This window comes from Chelonia mydas, chromosome 1, assembly GCF_015237465.2.
Source record: "Chelonia mydas isolate rCheMyd1 chromosome 1, rCheMyd1.pri.v2, whole genome shotgun sequence".
NCBI lineage: Eukaryota > Metazoa > Chordata > Testudines > Cheloniidae > Chelonia > Chelonia mydas.
The window spans coordinates 70787739-70806994 of NC_057849.1; the positions used below are offsets into that span (position 1 = coordinate 70787739).

The 19256-nt window shown below is 43.6% G+C and overlaps 1 long non-coding RNA gene across 1 annotated transcript in view; it reads left to right on the forward strand.

Moving 5' to 3' along the window:
* The first annotated feature begins 1504 nt into the window (after positions 1-1504).
* Positions 1505-19256, forward strand: part of LOC122463489 — a 32176-nt gene continuing 14424 nt past the window's right edge. Inside the window, exon 1 of the long non-coding RNA XR_006286915.1 lies at positions 1505-2098. This is a non-coding gene — a long non-coding RNA (uncharacterized LOC122463489). The remainder of the gene's footprint in view (positions 2099-19256) is intronic.

The following is a 19256-nucleotide window of genomic DNA, read 5'->3' on the forward strand; positions in this document are numbered from 1 at the left end:
GGCAATCATGAAGAAAAAAGCATTGGGTGGGGAGGACATACAGACTCACACACATGCACTTAAAATTATTCAGTATGATACTATGAATACCAGAGATAGTCTGTAATCCATATATATGTTCCCTGAAAGCACTGTAACAGGGTACCTCATAACATATCTATATTCCCCAGTGTAATTCCCTTGTTTAAATACCGCATTAGGGTGACAATCCTGCTCCCACATTAGTCAACGGTAGTTTTGCCACTGACTTCATTAGGAGCAGGATTAAACCAAGAGGAGTCTGATACTTTCAGTCTGACTTGACTATTGATTTTGCATAATAATTAGATCTGGTTGACATCTTTGTTGCAAACAATTTCTCCAAAGGAGTTTGGATTCTTTTCTGTTTGTGAATTGCTCGCAAAGGGACTAATTTTTTTTTAAAAATTGTTTATTATTGAAATTTTTTCAACAAAACTCTGGATTAGATAAAGATATCCTTACCCATACTGATTACTACCTTACACTAGAAGTGATCTTGTAGACTGTGAGGGGATCACTTATAACCTAAGATACTATTCAGTGTGAGTAAGTGTATCACAATTGGCCCTTTATGGGAATGTACTTCCGCTTAAAAGTCATTCAGGAAATGTATTTGTTGCTTGCTAACTGATGCAATCACTGTGTGTGACTGGCCATCTTAATCACGTAGTATGGATTCAGGGCCTGGAACTGTAATAAAGAGGGTAAAGTCACTGCGCTTTTGGTATTCTTATGATGGGGGCTAAAATTATGCATGGTATTAGGAGGATGTGATTGAATAGGATTGGGAAAATTAAGGAATGGGTTTTGTCATTAAGGATACTGAAGGAATGTCATAGCTCAGTTTCTGACCCAAAGCCAGTTAAAGCAGGGATTAATTACTGCCATTTAAAGAGGGGTGTACGTGATGAAGTTTACTCACATCACCTGTCATACAAGGGGTTAAGAGCCAATTAGGACATCTGTGATTGATTGATTGCCTTCTGGGCAGAGGGAGCTGAGCTAGGTAAGAATTATTAGGCACTGGGCCTTATAAGGAACAGAAGGGCACTATAGAGGAGGTGGGTCTTGTCTGTAGAGAAAATCCAGGTAGGCAGACCCACAGGGAACAGATTTTAAAAAAGTAGCCTTATAAAAAAGCAGTCAGTTGTGAACTGAGAAGCAAACAGAGGGAGTTTGCCTGGGAACCATCCAAAAGAAGCTCTGGTGAGTGCTGCATTGGGGGGCTGTGTTGTGAACTGGTGGAATGAATATCTGAGTGTCTGTCTACTGTGACCATTTGTTTGACTGGTACTAGTGGCAGGGACTATTTGACCTTGTGTTTGTTTGACAAGTGTGACTGTTTGTTTGGAATGTGTGACTTGGGAGTGCTTTGCTCCAGGTGGGCCTTGAGTGGTTGATTGGAGGGAAGGCTTTGAGCTGGGGAAACTGCTTCCAGCCAGCAGCCTTATAAAAAAGCAGCCAGTGTGAAGTGTGTGAGCTGGGAACAGAGGAGAAGCTAACACAGGGAGTTTGCCAGGGTGGGGAGTTTTCCACAGAATTTTTGCTTTTCAGGCTTCTGTGAGCAGTAATTACCATATCTGAAGAGATTCTTAGAAGAAAGACCATATGGATAGTGAGTGATCAGCTGTTGTGACATGAATGGGCTGTCACCTGTTTGCCTTTCTCCTAGAGGTATAGGTGCTGACTTGTGGGTGCTCAGGGGCTGGAGCACCCACTGGAAAAAAAAATAGGGGTGCTCAGCATCCACTGGCACCAGTCAGCTGTTAATGGGACCTGGGGGGCCTGTGAGTCCCATCAGCTGTTTTGGCAGGGCCAGGACCTGCTGATCAGCTGTTTCCAGCAGCATAGCCAAAACAGCTGTTTCTGGCCATGCATCTTCTGTTTTGGCTGCCAGCCAATCAGCTATTTCAGTGACCAGGACCTGCTCCTGGGGCAGGGGCTGACTAACCCCATCAGCCACCACCTAGTAGTGGTGCTGCCCTACCTGCTTCTTGTGGGCAGGTGTGTTTTGTGTGGCTCTGCAGCTCCCAGCCTGGCTTCAACCTCACCCAATGAAAGGTGGCAGCAGCAGCCGGTAAGTCTATTTCAAAGAAGAAGGGGTCTGTTGTGGGAGACTGAAACCCCTCCCTGTATGGCTGCACTGCAAGCAATCTGCTGGCATGTGTGGCTGTCTGCAGGGGGCACCGGCTGCTTGGCTCTTTGCATCTTGCAGGGGGCTCAGTCAGAGGAATCTCCAGAAACATCCCCTGCAGCTCAGAGAGACTGAGAGTACCAGCCCCTGCCAGACAGCTGGACAGGATGGGCATGGGAGGAGGGAGGGAAATCTCCTGGGCTCCTGTGGGGTGTCCCCACCCCCTGCTTGCCCTCCCTGCCTAGGCAGAGATGCCTGCCTCTCGGGGACAGTGACCATGCAGCATGCCTGGTGCCCCTGGGGCAGCCCTGTGCTGAGGGGAGGGGGAACCTGAGGGGCTTGTTCTTTTGTAGCACCCCCCCCCCCCCCACCTGTTTAGTTTGGTGCATCTGGAGTCACTGCCTTGCTCTGTTCCCCTCCCTGGCATCTGGGTGACTGCCTCTTGCAGGAGTGGGGTCGGGGGTGTGCCTGGAAGAGGCAATGGGGAAGGGATAGGGTCAGGGAGAGGGGGATGGAGTAGGAGAAGGAAACTCAAGCTATCAGGGGAAACCTTCCTAGCAGTGAAATCTCCGCCTTAGGCTGTGTAATAGCCTCCAAGGGCAGGGCTAGTGTGACCAGTTGTAGTGGGGTACAACTTGGGCTGGAACTATCTCCTGTTTAGTCCATGAGCTCTGGAAAACAAGTCAAGCATCATGCCCAATGGTGGGGGGCATTGGTGACTCACAGGGTTGAGTAATTCCCTGGTGATGGGTTTCAGAGTAGCAGCCCTGTTAGTCTGTATTCGCAAAAAGAAAAGGAGTACTTGTGGCACCTTAGAGACTAACCAATTTATTTGAGCATAAGCTTTTGTGAGCTACAGGTCACTTCATCCCTGGTGATGGTCACTGAGTCATTGACTTGCTAATTGTCACTCACTTGCTGCATAATGGCTGGTGATGGCTGTGTAACACCCACCCAGCCATTTGGTTAAATGCCTTGTTTCTAGGGAGTTGCTTTCTGGGCTACGCTCAAATTTGCAGCATAGTTTAATAACACCATACAGCACAATCTCATAACTTCATAAACTAATGATATACATATTTTGAAAAAACAGTGGGTTTCAGCAGATCAAAACTTGTCCCTTGATACCTTACATGGCATGCTTGATATGAAATGATGAATATGGGGGCTACAGGGCACACCACTCCCCCGAAGTATAGTGTCACAGCTAGAAACCCCAAGGCTTAGGACTTTTAAAAGCAGACTGGACAAAACATGCAGTAAGGATCAGTAAGCCCTGCATTGGCAAGGAGATCAGAGGGCTTTTTCCTTCTGTAACTTCTATAATTCCATCCCACTCTCCTGGGAGTACAAATTCTGCTACTAAAGACCTGGTGTCTGGATCCCATATTGCACTGGGATTGGGAATTAGTGCCCTGACATGCAACTCCTCCTATTGGGCCAATTGTGTAGGTCCTGCTGTTAGTACAGCTGTTTGCAAGTGCCCTTGTATTTAGCTTAGGGTGATCAGATGTCCTGATTTTATAGGGACAGTAATGATATTTGGGGCTTTTTCTTATATAGGTGCTAATTATCTCCACCCCCTGTCCTGATTTTTCACACTTATTATCTGGTCACCCTAGTTTAGCTGAATCCTTACACTCAGGGACTGAGTCCAATCCCCACTAAACTGACACTACTATCCTGCTGTGTGGATCCCAGTGTGCTTGTACTGTGAATTTTTGGCATGGACACGTGGCTATATTTATCTCCTTATGCTGGTAGTGCTAATTCCTTGGTGTAATGATGACCTTATGCTACGATGAATCCTGAATATAGTACCCTGGTGTGATGGTCACTCTGTGCTGTTCATGTGACTCCTGCATTTCTGTATGCTGTGTTGTAGCCCTGTTGCTCCCAGGAAATTAGAGACAAGGTAATATCATTTTCTATTGGAGCAACTTTTGTTGGTGAGAGAGACAAGCTTTGGAGCTTTCACAGAGTAGCTCTTCCTGAAGAAGAGTTCTGTGAAAGCTCAAAAGCTTGTCTCTCTCTCTCCCCTCCCCCCCCACCCCACAGAAGCTGGTCCAATAAAAGATTACCCCCCTTGTCTCTATGGCCATGTTGGGTGCATCCTAATATACAGAGTATGCCTCTTGGCCACTAGAGGTGGAGTGTAAATCTTGATGCTAGTAGCCTGCTGTTTAGATCTTACTCCACCCTGAGCCTGGGAGTTTTAATTTTGGCATGGGTACACATGCCGATCCATGAAGGCAGTGTAGTTTGGAAATAAGGCGAATGCAGGGCTGGTCTTACAGGAGGGTGCTGTGGTCAAGAGGTAAGCAGCGAGGCAGGCCTGGAGTGCAAGACTGCAGAGGGACTAAAGTGTGTGGTGTGTTTGTGTTTTGTTTTGTTTTTTTTTTTTTTGTCCGTACTATAATTATAGGGCCAGGTTGAAAGATGGATAAATTTCTGTTGAAAATCAACAGTGGGAAACTTTCAAGAACCCGAAGTGCTTCAGCAAATACAGCTGAATCTGCTGTAACAGTGGACAATCAGACCATGAAATTAGCTACCAGTAGTTTTGATACCAAACAAAATAGAAAAACGAGGCAAAGGGAGATCTTTTCAAGAGAGCTGGGGAGTGCAGTATAAATGGATAGAATATAGTAATGCAAAGGATCGTGTTTTCTGTTATGTATGTTGCAAAGCAGCTGTGGCTGGACATCCCCTCCAATCTACAAGTAGCGACAAAATTGTTGGCTTTTGTGAGTAATTGGTTTTGCTCACGGAACAAAGCATTAGAAAGGTTTTCATCACATGAAAAGTCTTCTGTTCACTGAGCTGCCTATCAGAGTGTATCTGCATTTGAAAAAGGAGAACATGTAGGTAGCCTTACGTTGGCAGGCACAGAACATGATATGCAGCATGCAAGGATTTCATTGCTGAAAATTATAACTTCATTGCAGTTTTTAGCAGCACAGGGAGTGGCCTTTCATGGACACAGATGAAAATTTGAATTTTGTTAAACCACTGCATATGCGCACAGAGGATATACCCAAGCTTAAGAGATGGCTACGGCAAAGTCTTATAAATGGATGTCTCATGGAAGTCCTCAACGAAATACTCGCCCTGATGGCAGATGAAGTGCTGCGAAAGCTATGCACATTTCTACGAGAGTCTTTACTATGCACTTATAATTGACTAAACAGCAGACAGTTCTGTTAAAGAACAAGTATCAATCTTCAGTATCAAAGTTCAGTTCAGTTCAGTTTTGACGTTAGAAATTGTCAAGGTCAGTGTTACGATGGGGCCACGAATGTCAGTGGTGTACTGTCTGGTGGACAAGCTAGGGTCAAGCATGAAGAACCAAGAGCTCTATGGCACACATCAAATCTGGTTGTGCAAGATGTGATGCAACAAATCCAGCCTGTTCAGAACTCCTTATCTCTAATGCATGAGTTGATTGCTTTTATCAGAAGCTCTCCACTATGCTTCCAGAGTACTGCAAATGTATAAGAAAGCTTCTCGCTGTGCCCGTATCATCCTGTGCGGTGGAACACTCACTCTCCAGCCTCAGAGTTAAAAATTATCTCTGGACATCCATGAGACAGATGCTACTGAATAATGTAGCTGTTCTTAACATGCATCAAGACTGTACCAGTGAACTAGATGTAACTTGACAGTTTCATCCAGAAAGCCACAGTGAGATGTAATGTCTTCACTAACATCCCAGTTTAAAGACAGCTTGTGAGTGCAACGATTTTAATATACTGTAATTCATGATGTAATTATGTAGTTCATTACTATTTTAATGATTGTTACAATACCAATGATCAAATTCAATAACTAGAATATGAAAAGTGTATAAATAGGCTGAAAATCCACCTCCCCTGCCATTTTTTTGGGGGGGGGGAGGGTAAGAGGAGCGAGTAGCAGGCAGGGGAAGAGGTGGGGTCTTGGAAGGAGGTGGGGCCTCCAGGGAAAGTAACCACCAGCAAAACCAAAAGTCCACATCTCTGCCCAGAGGCTAAAAGCAACTTTGCTTGTATGAAGTGCAAGCTGCTCTCCATATTGGAAGAGAAGACCCAAGTATCAACCCTGCGTTGCATCAGAGGAAAATGAAGTCCTTCTGGATAGAAGTCAGTGTTTTGGTACTGCAGGCGCAGCATGGTGGGGAAAATCAGAGGACAGTGCAAGAGGGGGAAGAAAATTGGCAGCATGTGACCTCCAAAAGAAAAAGGAGAACCCATGTACCCGCTCAATGCAGACAGAGGTAATAAATTGTTTTCAGACACTCTGCACAAGTACTATGGCACAGAATGGTTTGGAAGAGTCATCTGAGGGAAGGGTTCAGATGCCATTGCCCAGAAGGCATGGGATGCATTGTTCTAGGGTTTGGGGTTCCATGCCCACCACTTCCAGGAGGAGGAGATGGGTGATGGTGGTTGGGGACTCCCTTCTAAGGGGTCACTCCTGAGACTGGTTTCATTCAACATCCTCATTAAGGATCTGTATGATGGGATGGTTTGCACCTGCAGCAAGTTCATGGCTGACATGAAGTTGGGGGGGGGAGAAGTAGATATGATGAAGGGTAGAGATAGGGTCCAGAATGACCTAGACAAATTGGAGGATTGGGCCAAAGGAAATCTGAGGTTCAACAAGGTCAAGTGCAGAGTCCTGCACTTAGGCTGGAAGAATCCCATGTACTGCTACAGACTGGTGACCAATTGGCTAAGCAGCAGTTCTGCAGAAAAGGACCTAGCGATTACAGTGGACAATAAGCTGGATATGAGTCAACAGTGTGCCCTTGGTGCCAGGAAAGCTAACAGCATATCGGGCTGCATTAGTAGGATCATTGTCAGCAGATAGAGAAGGAAGTGATTATTTCCCTCTATCTGGCACTGGTGAGGCTATATCTGGAGTATTGCATCTAGTTCTGGGTCCCCCACTACAGAAAGGATATGGACAAATTGGAGAGAGTCCAGTGAAGGGCAACAGAAATAATCAGGGTGCTGGGGCACATGACTTATGAGGACAGACTGAGGGAACTTGTCTTTAGTCTGAAGAAGAGAAGAGTGAGGGGGATTTGATAGCAGCCCTTCAACTACCTGAAGGGGGGTTTCCAAAGAGCGTGGAGCTAGGCTGTTCTCAATGGTGGCAGATGACAGAACAAGAAGCAATGGTCTCAATGTGGTGTATGTAAACACACAAGTGGGGTTGGAGATAAGAAGTGGCCCAGGGAAACAGCAGTGTGCCTGAAGGAGCAAAACCTTAAGGCTACTTTGTGTTTGGACTTTCATTTGGACATTTTTGTTACCTAGGAAAGTGATTGAACTTCATGTGAGTCACTGAAGACCTGGTATGAGGCAGGTAGTCAGCAGGAGGCATGGGGAGAGAGAGACCCTTTGCAGCATCTCACTCTGACACAAGGTCACACTACAGATGGTGAGTGTGCTGTCTTACAGGGGGCACAGATTTCCCCCCTCCCCTTTCCTATCTCAGACAGCCCTCTACCAGCAGCCTGATTCCTTCCCCTAGCCCATGAGCCCCTATACCTATGTGCTCTGAATTTGAATGAGTTGCATTGAGAGCTGGTGCATGGGTCATGCTGCCACTCTGGTTTGGCCTAGCCAAAACATAGATGGGTAAAAGGTTGCCCCCACCCCCTGGATCTATGGCCTATGTCAAGTCAATAAGACTCTGGCAAATCTTTTTGGGCTCTGAACCTTTAAAAGCCCTCCTCCAACATTCTGATCTGTCAACCCACATGGAGTCCCACTGAAATAGCCCAGGTCAGTAAACTGGAAAAAATAAGCCAAATCATCTCAGACGAAAAATTTAATCAGAAAAACTTAAGTGATTCCTAATCACTTGCAACTATACCTTACTATGTAGCCAAAAAGCCACAATCAAGGAAGAAGTCTGTATTGGTTTAGAAAGCTGACCTGGTTTAATGAGACAGTTCTAAAATATTTAACAAATGGACACAAGGAATTTGATAGGGAATATAAATCAGAAGTTTGTTTCTCATCAATTTTTTTTCTACAATTGCAAAGTGGGACAAGAGAAATCTCTGGCCAGCAGAGTTACGTACAATGAGATTTTTAAAATATATTATAAATATTTGAGTAGTATTGGTCCACTAACAGATGAAAATAGTAGAATTAACAATAACCATGCAGAAAAGGCAGAAGTGTTTGATACATTAATAATTAAGAACATGAATATTTGGAGAAAGATTAGGTAGTCTCATCAGATCTTTCCATTTCACTAGTATCCCTGGAGCTTGTTAAACAGAAGCTACTAAAGTTAGACTTTTTTTTTTTTTTTTCTCCCAATCAGCAGGTCCAGATAACCCACATGTGAGGGTTGTTTGGTGTATGTGTGTTTTAAGAGCTGGCTAAGAAGCTTACTGGGTGCTGATGTGGAGCACTCTGGTAGTTCCAGAAGAGTGGAAGAAAGCTAATGCTATGCTAGTTCTTAAAAGGTCCATTAGATGATATGGATCCTGGACATGATAATGGAGAAGCTGATACAAGAATTGATTAACAAAGCATTTAAAGGAGGGTAATGCAAATATGTGTATGGATTCTTTTTTTCCTTCTTGATAAGGACAAAGAATGTGGGACATATGTACAGGATGTGGGCCTCTATTCTGGGAACTAGTGATGCCCTCAAAAGATATGGAAATCATAGTGGATAATCAGCTTAACATGCACCGTCAGTGTGATGCTATGGGCAAAAGAGATAATCTGATCCTGGGATGCGTAAACAGGGGAATCTCAAGGAGGAGTAGGGAGGTTATTTTATTTCTGTATTTGGCACTGGTGCAACCACTGCTGGAATAAAGTGTCCAGTTCTTGTGTCAACAATTCAAGAAAAATATTGATCCTCTGGAGAGGGTTCAGAGAAGAGCCCAAGAATTATTAAAGGATTAGAAAACATGCTTTAGTGATACACTCAACCAGCTGAATCTAGTTTCTTGAAGGTAAAGGGGTGACTCGATTAGTCTATAAATATCTACCTTGGGAACAAATGTATAATGGCTCTTCAATGTAGCAGATCAAGGTATAACATGAACCAATGGCTACAATTTGAAGCTAGACAAATTCAGACTAGAAATATAAGGCATGCACTTTTTTAAACAATGAGAGTAATTAACCTCTGGAATAACTTGCCAAGGGTCACAGTGGATTCTCAAGCGCTGAAGATTGGATATTTTTCTAAAAGCTATTCTATAGGCCATAGCACTTTCCAAAATAGTCTGTCAGTGGTACTCAAACATTAGCCACCTGAGGACCCCATTTGGTTTAAAATTTGGGGGGAGCTCCAGGCCCTGCCATCACTCAATTTCTTCTTCTCTCTCCCTCTCCCCCTTCTCTAACCCCCCCACCCATGTCACTCACTCTCTTCACCCTCCCTCACTTTCACCAGGCTGGGGCAAGCTCTGGCCAGGCAGTGGTTGCCTTGGGCGGCTCCTGAAAGCGACCGGCACATCCCTCTGGTAGTGGCTCTGAGGTGGGGAGGGGACAGGGTATCTCTGCACTCTGCCCTGCCTGCTGGCACCCCCCCCCCAGCTCCCATTGGCCACAGATCCCGGCCAATGGGAGCTGTGGAGTTGGCTCTCTGAGCAAGGGCAGCAGGCAGAGACTCCCTGACCTCCCCGCAGGGATGTGCAGGCTGCTTCCGGGAGTGGCACAGAGTCAGGTCAGGTGGGGAACTTGCCTTAGCCCTGCTGTGCCACCAGATTTTTAGCACCAAAATCTCCTGGTTTGGCTTCAGTAGCCACCAGGAGAGAGCCTGATTCTGGGAGACTCCTGGCAAAACAGAGGGTTGGCAACCTTAGTTGATCAGAGGGGCCAGTGCCCCAGACATGATTCTTCCCGCTCTCCAATAGGCTTGCCAGCTCTCCAGGATTGTCCTGAAGTCTCCAGGAATTAATGATTGATCTTTAATATTTAATTAAAGATTGTCATGTGATATTCCCCAGGAATTCATCCAAACAAAGTTGGCAACCCTACTCCCAGCACCTCCCCCACTGGGGAGTGAAAGAAGGAGTTGATCAAGGGGGCCTGCGGACCCCCTGGAGTACCCTTGGGACCCCCAGGGGCTTGGACCCCAGTTTGAGAAACACTGGTCTGTTATACAGGAGGTCACACTAGATTATCAGTGGTCCCTTCTGGCCTTGGAGTCTATGAATCAAAACCTAGACTGTGGAAATATCTATATTGTACTGAGAATTAGCATGTGATTTAATTCAGCTCTATATTATGAGTTAACATAAGGGGCTTAGTAAAGATAGAGCATGTGTTTGTCCCATGCCTGGATGAGCATACTTTAAGCCTTTGATCTCTGGTTTCATTTGGGAATTCAAGGTATTAGGAGACTTTGTGTTTGTTTTTTCTTACTGATTAGCTGTTTGCTTAGATCTACAGCTTTTTTCTATTAATTTCAATCCATAGATATACAAATAGTTCAGAATTGAATGCTGTACAAAGGTCTATATTTAGGGACCTAAAATGTGGCCTGATTTTCAAAAGTAATAAGCCCCAAATAACTCCCAATTAAGTAAAAGGAGCTGCTAAGTTTACCTGGTATAATTAGGTAAAATTCAATTGAGTTTAAACTTTAAGCTGTTTCAGTATTTAACTTCCCTGTTTGGGGGTGTGGTGGGTGTGTTTTTAAAGGGGGCAGTGTTTTCTAGCTTCTAATTCCAGCCATTGTATCTTGTTCAGCATTTGTCTGCTAGAGCAAAGAGCCCTCTACTGGAAATCTTCTCCCCATATGAATATTGCTTGAAATTTTTTTAGGGTGGGGGCAGGTTTAGAGGCAGAACAGGTGGAAGTGTTGTAAGTATCACTCTTATGAAGGAAAGGATTTTTCTTTTAAGAGGAAGGGTGTGTGGTGTGTGTGTGTTTTGTTTTGTTCCCTCAACGTGTCCTAAAGATGGTCAGTCTGGATTTATGTAGTCTCTTCTAGAAGCTCATTACCTAGCTGCACCCTTTTAACAAAGTTTTGTCCTTTGCTCATACATGCTTCATCCTGGTTTGTGATCCATGTTGTCATGGAGGAGCACTGGAGCTTGATCTATTAAGTGCCATGAAAATTAGGACCAAGGTCTTAAACTGCTATTGGAAGTAGCAGAGTGTGAGTTGATACAGACTTGAGCAGAGGCCTGATGTGCTCACAGTAGCCTGAGACATGGATAAGGTGGGTAGCAGCATTCTATACCAGCTGGAGCCTGTGTATTGTCTTCCATTCACTTCAGATAAAGTGCCTTGCAGGCTAGATTACTGTAGCTGACAAATACATGGGTTATTGTGAATAGGCCTTCATTTGGGATAAAAACAACGCTTTCCTGGCAGCAGAAGGTGAACGAAGACGCTTTTTTTGGAAATTGATGCAATTTGGTCATCCAAGCTTAGTGAAGACTCTAACAAAATCCTGAGGCTTTGTACCACCTTCATGATGGGGTCTACGTTAAATGAAAAATGGAGACAACATCTCTGCCAGTTCTTCAGTTTCCTTTTTCCTACCACATCACTTTGGTTATGCCTGGATTTCGCTTGAATGGCTCCTCATATAAAAGCTAATTTCCTGTAGGCATTCTGATAGTACACTGACACTTCAAAAATGTTAGAAGCTAATCCAATGACATCTCAATACCTTTCCCAGTGGTCACATGTGTATATTAAAAAGTGTATGAATCCCTGCAGGATCCCACAGGTGAGGGCCTTTGGAATGGAGGAACAGTTATGTCACCACTCCCTGAGAGGAACAATTGAAGCCACTGTAGTGCTGGGCCATCTACTCCTGCTATGTCATGTAGGCATTTTAGTAGCCTCTTGTAGTTCATTGCACCAAAGGCAGCAGATGTCCAGCAGTATGAGCTTGAAGATCTTGCCAATGTCTGTGGAATAGGAGGCTAGAGGCAGGACAGTAGTTGAAGTCCTCATAGTTTAATGTTGACTCCTTGAAAATTTTGTGCAAATTTATTGCGTGGTGTTTCTCCATCTCCCTTCCGCCCCCCCCCCCCCCCCCCCCCCCCCCCCCCGAGATAGGGAACATTGACTGACTTCATGAGTCATGGGTATAGTTCTTTGGCTAATATCAGCCACCATGGATTTGTTTCAGATTGTGGCTCTTCACTTGTAGTAGTTTTCATATGTTTTGCCATATTTACATTTCCTGTGTTTAGTGTGGGAAATCAGGAAATTTTTTTTATGGATATGTGCCTGCCTTGGTGTATTTGAAAATGGGTTACCTGCTATAGAGTTAAAGTAAACAGGACTGTCAGGGAAACCAAGCAGCAAAGCCAACACAATCGCCTAAACAGAGAGCATCCCAACAAACAGTGTAGCCAAGTTAACACCTATTAAGAGATGACTACTGGGCCACAACCCTAGTCAAATTGCTGTTTCTCCAAGTCTGAAGTTCCATATTAACTACTTCATGCTGACAGAGTCCATGGCCTCTAGCAAGTAGGCTGTAAGTTAGGCCCACAAAAAAATGGTCACCCAAGATAAATCTGGTCTCCTTAGCAGCTGGAGAGGAATGCCAAGCATATGTAAGACAGTATGTGTATAGAGCTCTTTGCTTTAAGTCCATTTCTGAGTGTTGTATACCTTTGGTAAATAAACCATACTTTTCTTTTGAAGAAGGTGCTTCTGTGTCACTGCATGCTGTTGTCCACAGGCTGCTAAGGTAAATTGTCGCAGGTGCCAAGCTCATTGCTAACTGGTACCTAGCAGGCCCAACTAGGGGATTGTAAGCCAGAGACCTGGTTGGCGAGTGGCTGGATCATAGGATCCCATCCCACAAAGAAGTGGTGGCATGGGCTGGCCATTTGAAAAGGGTATACTTGGGTAGGTAGGGGACTGGAAAAGGATCTCAAAGGCATCTTAGCCAGGGACTGTAACTTCTAGGAAACAAGTTGTCTTATCAAAGGACACTTGATATACTCCATGACTTGGCAACCTATGGTTACTTTCTCAGTGTAACAGGGTTGGCTGCCTCCTGAATACTCTTTGTGGCTATGGGTGGCTCTGCACAGCCTTGCCTCGGTTTCCCTTCTTTGACTCATTTGCTCACCACAGGCTTTCATGAGGTGATCAACAGCCATTCTAGGGCCTGGTTTATTAACATGAAGTTCAAAATTCAAACCATTCTCAGTCCCAGAATAATTCAAGCATCTACTAGGCTTTTCCCAGCTATAGTCCTTCCACAGGTCTCTGCCTGACTTGTCAAACTTGCGCTGACTCAAAGAGGTCAGGAGGCAAAACCCCTCTGACTTCCCTAGCCACCTCCTGATTTCCCAGGGTCCCTGAAGGAGTCTTGTTACTCCCTGCATCATCTTAACACCAGTTTCCAACTGGTCCAAATCCTCCTTTCCAAATGGTCTTTCACAAAGATGATATTGCAGACCCATAAAAATTTAGTTTTAGAGATTGACTACCTCCCCTCAATCAGCATAGCTGCTGCTACCTCTTCCTGCTCCAATCACTTCTGTTTCTCATCACAAGTTTGGACTCTGCCCCGTACCACCCATATCCAATTGTCTTCCCACTGTCTAATTAGCTCTCAGCTCCCAAGCAGTCAGGTTCTGGTCTATTCCCCCAACCCGGCAGTGGGCAGGACACACCCCCACCAATGGGGAGGAAGTAACCAGAGCTGGGTGGTATAACAGAAAAGCTCCTTACCTTCAGGCATGCTGGACAGATGGCTAGATGGAAATTTGACTGGCACTGTGAGATGGCACATGAGCTTCTGCTCCTAGTTCTGGGCTCTGTGCTATGAGATTTCATGAGGTAAGTGTGAGTATCTGAGACAGGTTTTGTAGAAGATCACAATTTAGAGACTCCCTCATAAGAGACAGTAATATGAACATAGGATTTTGGAGAGATGCCCTGAAGCTGGTGGGTTAGGAACTCCACATGGCTTATAGGGTTGCCATGTGTCTGATTTTTCAACTGGAACACCCATTCAAAAAGGCACCCTGGTGGCTCTAGTCAGCACCACTGACCAGGCCACTAAAAGTCTGGTCAGCAGGGCTAAGATAGGCTCTTCATGGCTCCTGGAAACAGTGAGCATGTTCCTGCAGTCCCTAGGCACTGCCATGGGGGGGCTCCACACACTGTCCTTGCCCCAAGCACCAGTTGCACAGGGCCCCTCTGGCTGTGCCTCTGCCTAGGGGCTTCAGGGACATACTGGCTGCTTCTAGTAGTTACATGAGGTAAGGACTGCCCAGCCAGAGCTGGAACCCCCTCCTGAACCATAACACACTCCTTAGCCCCTCCAATGTCCAAACATCCTGCCCTGTCCCTGAACCTGCTCCTGCACCTTAGCCTAGAACCCCCTTCAACACCCTTAACACCTCATTTCTGGCCCCTCCCAGCCCCATGTGAGTGAGGGTGTGGGAGAGTGAGTGACAGAGGGAGGGGGAATGGATTGAGCGGAAGAAAGGCTTCAGAGCACAGGGTGAGACAAGTGTGTTCCATTTTGTGCGATTAGAAAATGGGCAACCCTACATGGCTAGCAGCAGTAGTTCACCAAAGACACTCTCTCCAGTTTGTTTTAATGTTTCTCATTCACTGGTTTATTTAATGAACCCCAATATCTTTACAGCTTTTGAATTCATAAATCTCCCAATGTAGACATGAGACTTGAAGGGTCTACACTCTTACTATCTGTTCCAGCTGTCCACAGGTCTCTTTCTCACCCCCCAGAGCCTGATATTAGTCACATGACTGACTTGTGATTCAATTCATTTCCTCCATCTAGGGAGGCAAATAGGTTATGTCCCAAGTGGATTGGGGCCTATTTTCCTTTAAAGAGCTAGACACCCTGTGACACTTAATAGTCACATGCTGACTCTCTGATTAGCTGCTCTGTTTTTCCTGGAAGTGCATGTTCAGATGTTAGGTCTGCTGTTCTGGGGTCTCCCAGGAGTTCTCCAAAATTGTTGCTAATTGTTCTAAGAATCTGGTGGCAAATACCATAAATTCACCTGAAAGGCCCAAATCTGGCCAGACTGATTTTAAAAATATTAATTTAGTCATGGTATTTCTTCATTTGCTCCTTAAAATAATTAATCACTCCTCACTAGAGGCTTTTTTAGTAAAGACCAAAGCAAAATAGTTATTAACAATTCACTCCTTTACTGCTCTCAGTTTATTTGCTCACTGTTAATTAGTACCTATCTTTTCCCTTATCTTCCCTTTTCTTCCTACCTGTTTTTCCCTTTAATATCATTTAAGTAATTACGTGCTTTTGCTTATGAAATTTTACTCCTAGAACTCCTTATTTCTCTATCCTTACTGCAATATATTGTCCTGTGGTATGTAGTGTGTTAAGCCATTTTTTTTCTCTCCAACCCTTAAAGTGAATTTTCTATCTGTAGAGCAGATACATTGCTCATTCCACATGTGAAATGTGTGGAACTTCCATCATGCGCTGGCGGGCCAGGCCAGTTTGTTTACCTGCAGCATCCACAGGTTCAGCCTATCGCAGCTCCCACTGGCTGAAGTTCGCCATTCCAGGCCAGTGGGCGTTGCAGGAAGTGGTGTGGGCCAAGGGATGTGCTGGCCGCTGCTTCACCATTCCAGGCCAATGGGGGCTGGGGGAAGCACAGCCAGTGGGACCCACAATAGGCTGAACCTGCAGATGCTGCTGGTTTAAAAAAAAAAAAAAAAAAAAACCAGCCCGGCCTACCAGCAGATTTCCCTGATAGGCCATGTGCCAAAGGTTGCCAATTTCCCTGCTGTAAATGATATGGACATTATAGCTTCTGGTAGCAGAGGGTTCTTCAAGCTTGCAGACAAAGTTCTAATAGGATCTGTTACCCCAAAAATGAGTTTTGGGGTGCTGCTACACTAACCTGCCTATTGCCCCCATAATCTGTTCTTCCCAAGGTAAATGTTCTCAGGGTTGCTAAAGAAACATTTAAAGGACATGGATATAACCTTCCAATAAAGTAATTGAAACAGGCAGTGATCTTATGAAAACAAAGTGTCTTTTTATTAAAATAACAATCCCAATACAGTATCTTAAAAATCCTAAATAAAGCACAAGAATCCCTGAGACACAAATCCCTTATTGCAAGTTAAAGCACACTTCTCAGTATTATTTGAACTATATGTTAAGGTAGGAACTGTGCAGGAAGAACCAGAACCAGTTTGTGAAACAATTTTTTTTTTTTTTTGAAGTGGCCAGTTTGCAACAAATTGCCAACAGCATTTCTTAAATTACTTTAAAGTTCACATAGATAAAATACAATTAAAACACACATTTCAAGCATACACATTAAATATTGTAAACCTATCCTAAACCATTCTTATACTAAACTCTAAAGAATGTTAGGATTACTCTGGGAATCCACTGCTGATTTCTTCTAAAAATCAAATCACTGCCACTGTTTGGCTCCTGGTCAGTCAGTTCTGCTCCTCTCTACCTTCCTTTTCTCTCTCTGCAGTCATTTTTGTTTTTAGCTTCTCTTGCTGATTTTTCTGGTTCTTCCTGCACAGATCCTACCATCTCAGATGCAGCCTTCACCCTACCAAAAATGCTGCTGGCAGGTGGCCTTTTATGCTACATTGTAGCTCTTACATCGCTTACCTCACTCACACATGCTCAGTCCTGACCATTATTTTAGAATTCTGATTGACTGGACTGACCTTTAAAACAAGTTGAGTGGGTTCTGACCACCTATAGGCTTATTTGACTGACTCCTGTCACCCCTCCCTTTATGCACATGCTCAATAGTACTAGGCTGACTGTCAGATCTTTGCCTGGGCATATCTGATCTTTACCTAGACATGCTTTACTCATGCTCAATAATTGCCAATCTTTCATAAGCTCACTGATGTCCTTTACTTCAGAGCTTTGACTCAGCTGAGCCACATTCACATACACTTGGTTCTTTGCCAGGGCACTTTTTTTTCCTTCCCTTTTAGAAATCCTAAATTCTCACTGAGCATGCTCAGGTTCTCAGAATCCACCTCAGAGTAAAATTATTTTTGCTTATTCAGAATACAGATCAGAAATGCAAAGTAGAGACTGGAAAGTTTTCTCTGGTAATAGACCCAAGTGGCTGGAAACTAAAGCTAGACAAAATCAAAATAGTAGTGATGTATATTTTAACAGTGAGGATAAATGAACCATTGAAACAGGGTAACTAGACTTGTGGTGGATTCTCAAATTTAAGAGGTGATGAATGAGTTCCATGACACTCTTTACATGCCTGAAGAGGCTAACAGGCATTAGGCTTCTGATTTCTGTTTAGGTTCCTAACTTCTACTGATTTCAGTGGCATTTCAGAGTCTAACTCCTTTTGATTCATTCCTTATTACTTTGCTGGATGAGAGACTTGGGGCCTGATTCAAAACACATTTAAACCAATGAGCATCTTCCCATTCATGTCAATGGACTTTGGATCAGACACTTATAATCTGTACTATAGTAGTATTCATGCTAATAAGCACCTCTCCATTTTATTTTATAGACATTAACATACCAGACCGAAATTTGCCCTTAAAAATATAAGCAGTATTGCCACTGATATCAGTGGGATATGGTGCTTGTTTGAGTGCTGAAATAGGCCCGCTGTATTTTCTTTACACTTTTCCTTTTTATGATTTTTAATATAAAATTAAGCGTCTGCTGTGTAGCAACCTGCATGGAATTTAGGAGTACAGGTTGTGGAAGGGAAGAGTCTGTAGGAGCAACCAGGAAGACGCTCTGGCTTAAATGCTGTTTTAATAAAGAGCTAGTTTAGTTTTAGGAAAATGGAGTTCTGTTCTCATGGTACATGAAATACAGTGTGTGTAAAACTACAGTAGTGCTGATGCTTGCTGAATTTATAGGAATAGTGAGCACATTGAAAAGGGGAATTATGAATGATTAGTATTTCAAGTCTGAGGCATCTGCAGGTGGTAATCTTTTGAAAGAGGGTTAAGATTCAATACAATGAGACCTCAAAAAACTTTTCCCTCATTATCAAGCTATTTTTCATTTAACAATAAAACAAAACATGCTCTTTGGCCTGCTCATGCAGTTAAGACTACCAGCATCAGAGCAGAGAGTGATCCTGAAACTCTACTACAGGAATGTCTATTCTCCAGTGAAGGTGCTTGAACACATGCTTTGCTAGATGAGAGTGTAAGCACATTGTGTTGTGTAAGCACTTTCATTCTCATCTCTTTAATTCAAGAACCTCGCTATTCTAACAGCCTATGTAAGAATGAGTATTTACAGTAGAAAAAAAAACACTTCTAAAAGCATAATAGTAAAGCAGAAAAGCATTTTTAAGCTGAATGGCATTTTTCAGTTTTGTAACTGTTTGCCAGTTGCAAAAATACACCTAGTAATCAGGACAGAGGGAATATTACTCTTCAGCCTATAGAAGGAAAGAAAGTATTATTCAAGAACAGCCTGGTTTGTTTGCTAAATAAATTGGTCTACAAGAACAGAAGAGTGAAACATTGAAACACTAAATGATAGAGCTCTTCTGATGAAGTGTCACTGCAGTTTAATTACAATCAATCAAATAAACAGAGTGCTAGTTTATACTAGAATTTACTCAAGAGCACAGCTGTATGCTGGGTATTTTGCAGATAAAAGGACTAAACAATGTTGTGGCCTAATTCCAATCAGCATATTATGCAGAGTCACTGATTCATTGGGAAAATTGGTTTTTGTAAATGTCTTTGAATCAAGAGGACAGTAGAAGGTAGGCCAACCAATGGGAAACGGCCAGTTTTGTGAATTAAAATGAAGCATAAACCTTTATTTGAGACTTTTTTCATCAATTGCTCTCTATGTGGATCATTCTTTTTTGATACTAAGTGATATCGCAACTGGAAAAACCATGGGAATATTCAGTGGAGCAGAGGAGGAAAAATAGACCCCACCAGCAAGTGATGTTTGTTATTTCTAAAGTTATATCCTCTTATAATTAAATAATACTTCATTAATGTTTATATTCCCTATATATTAATATATGGTAGAACATTTCATCTGCAAACTGCTTTATAAATATTGTTGGATATTACATTTATTGCTTCTGTGATTCTTAGAAAAAATATAACGTTACACAAAGACAGTATTGTATGTAAGAGTTACT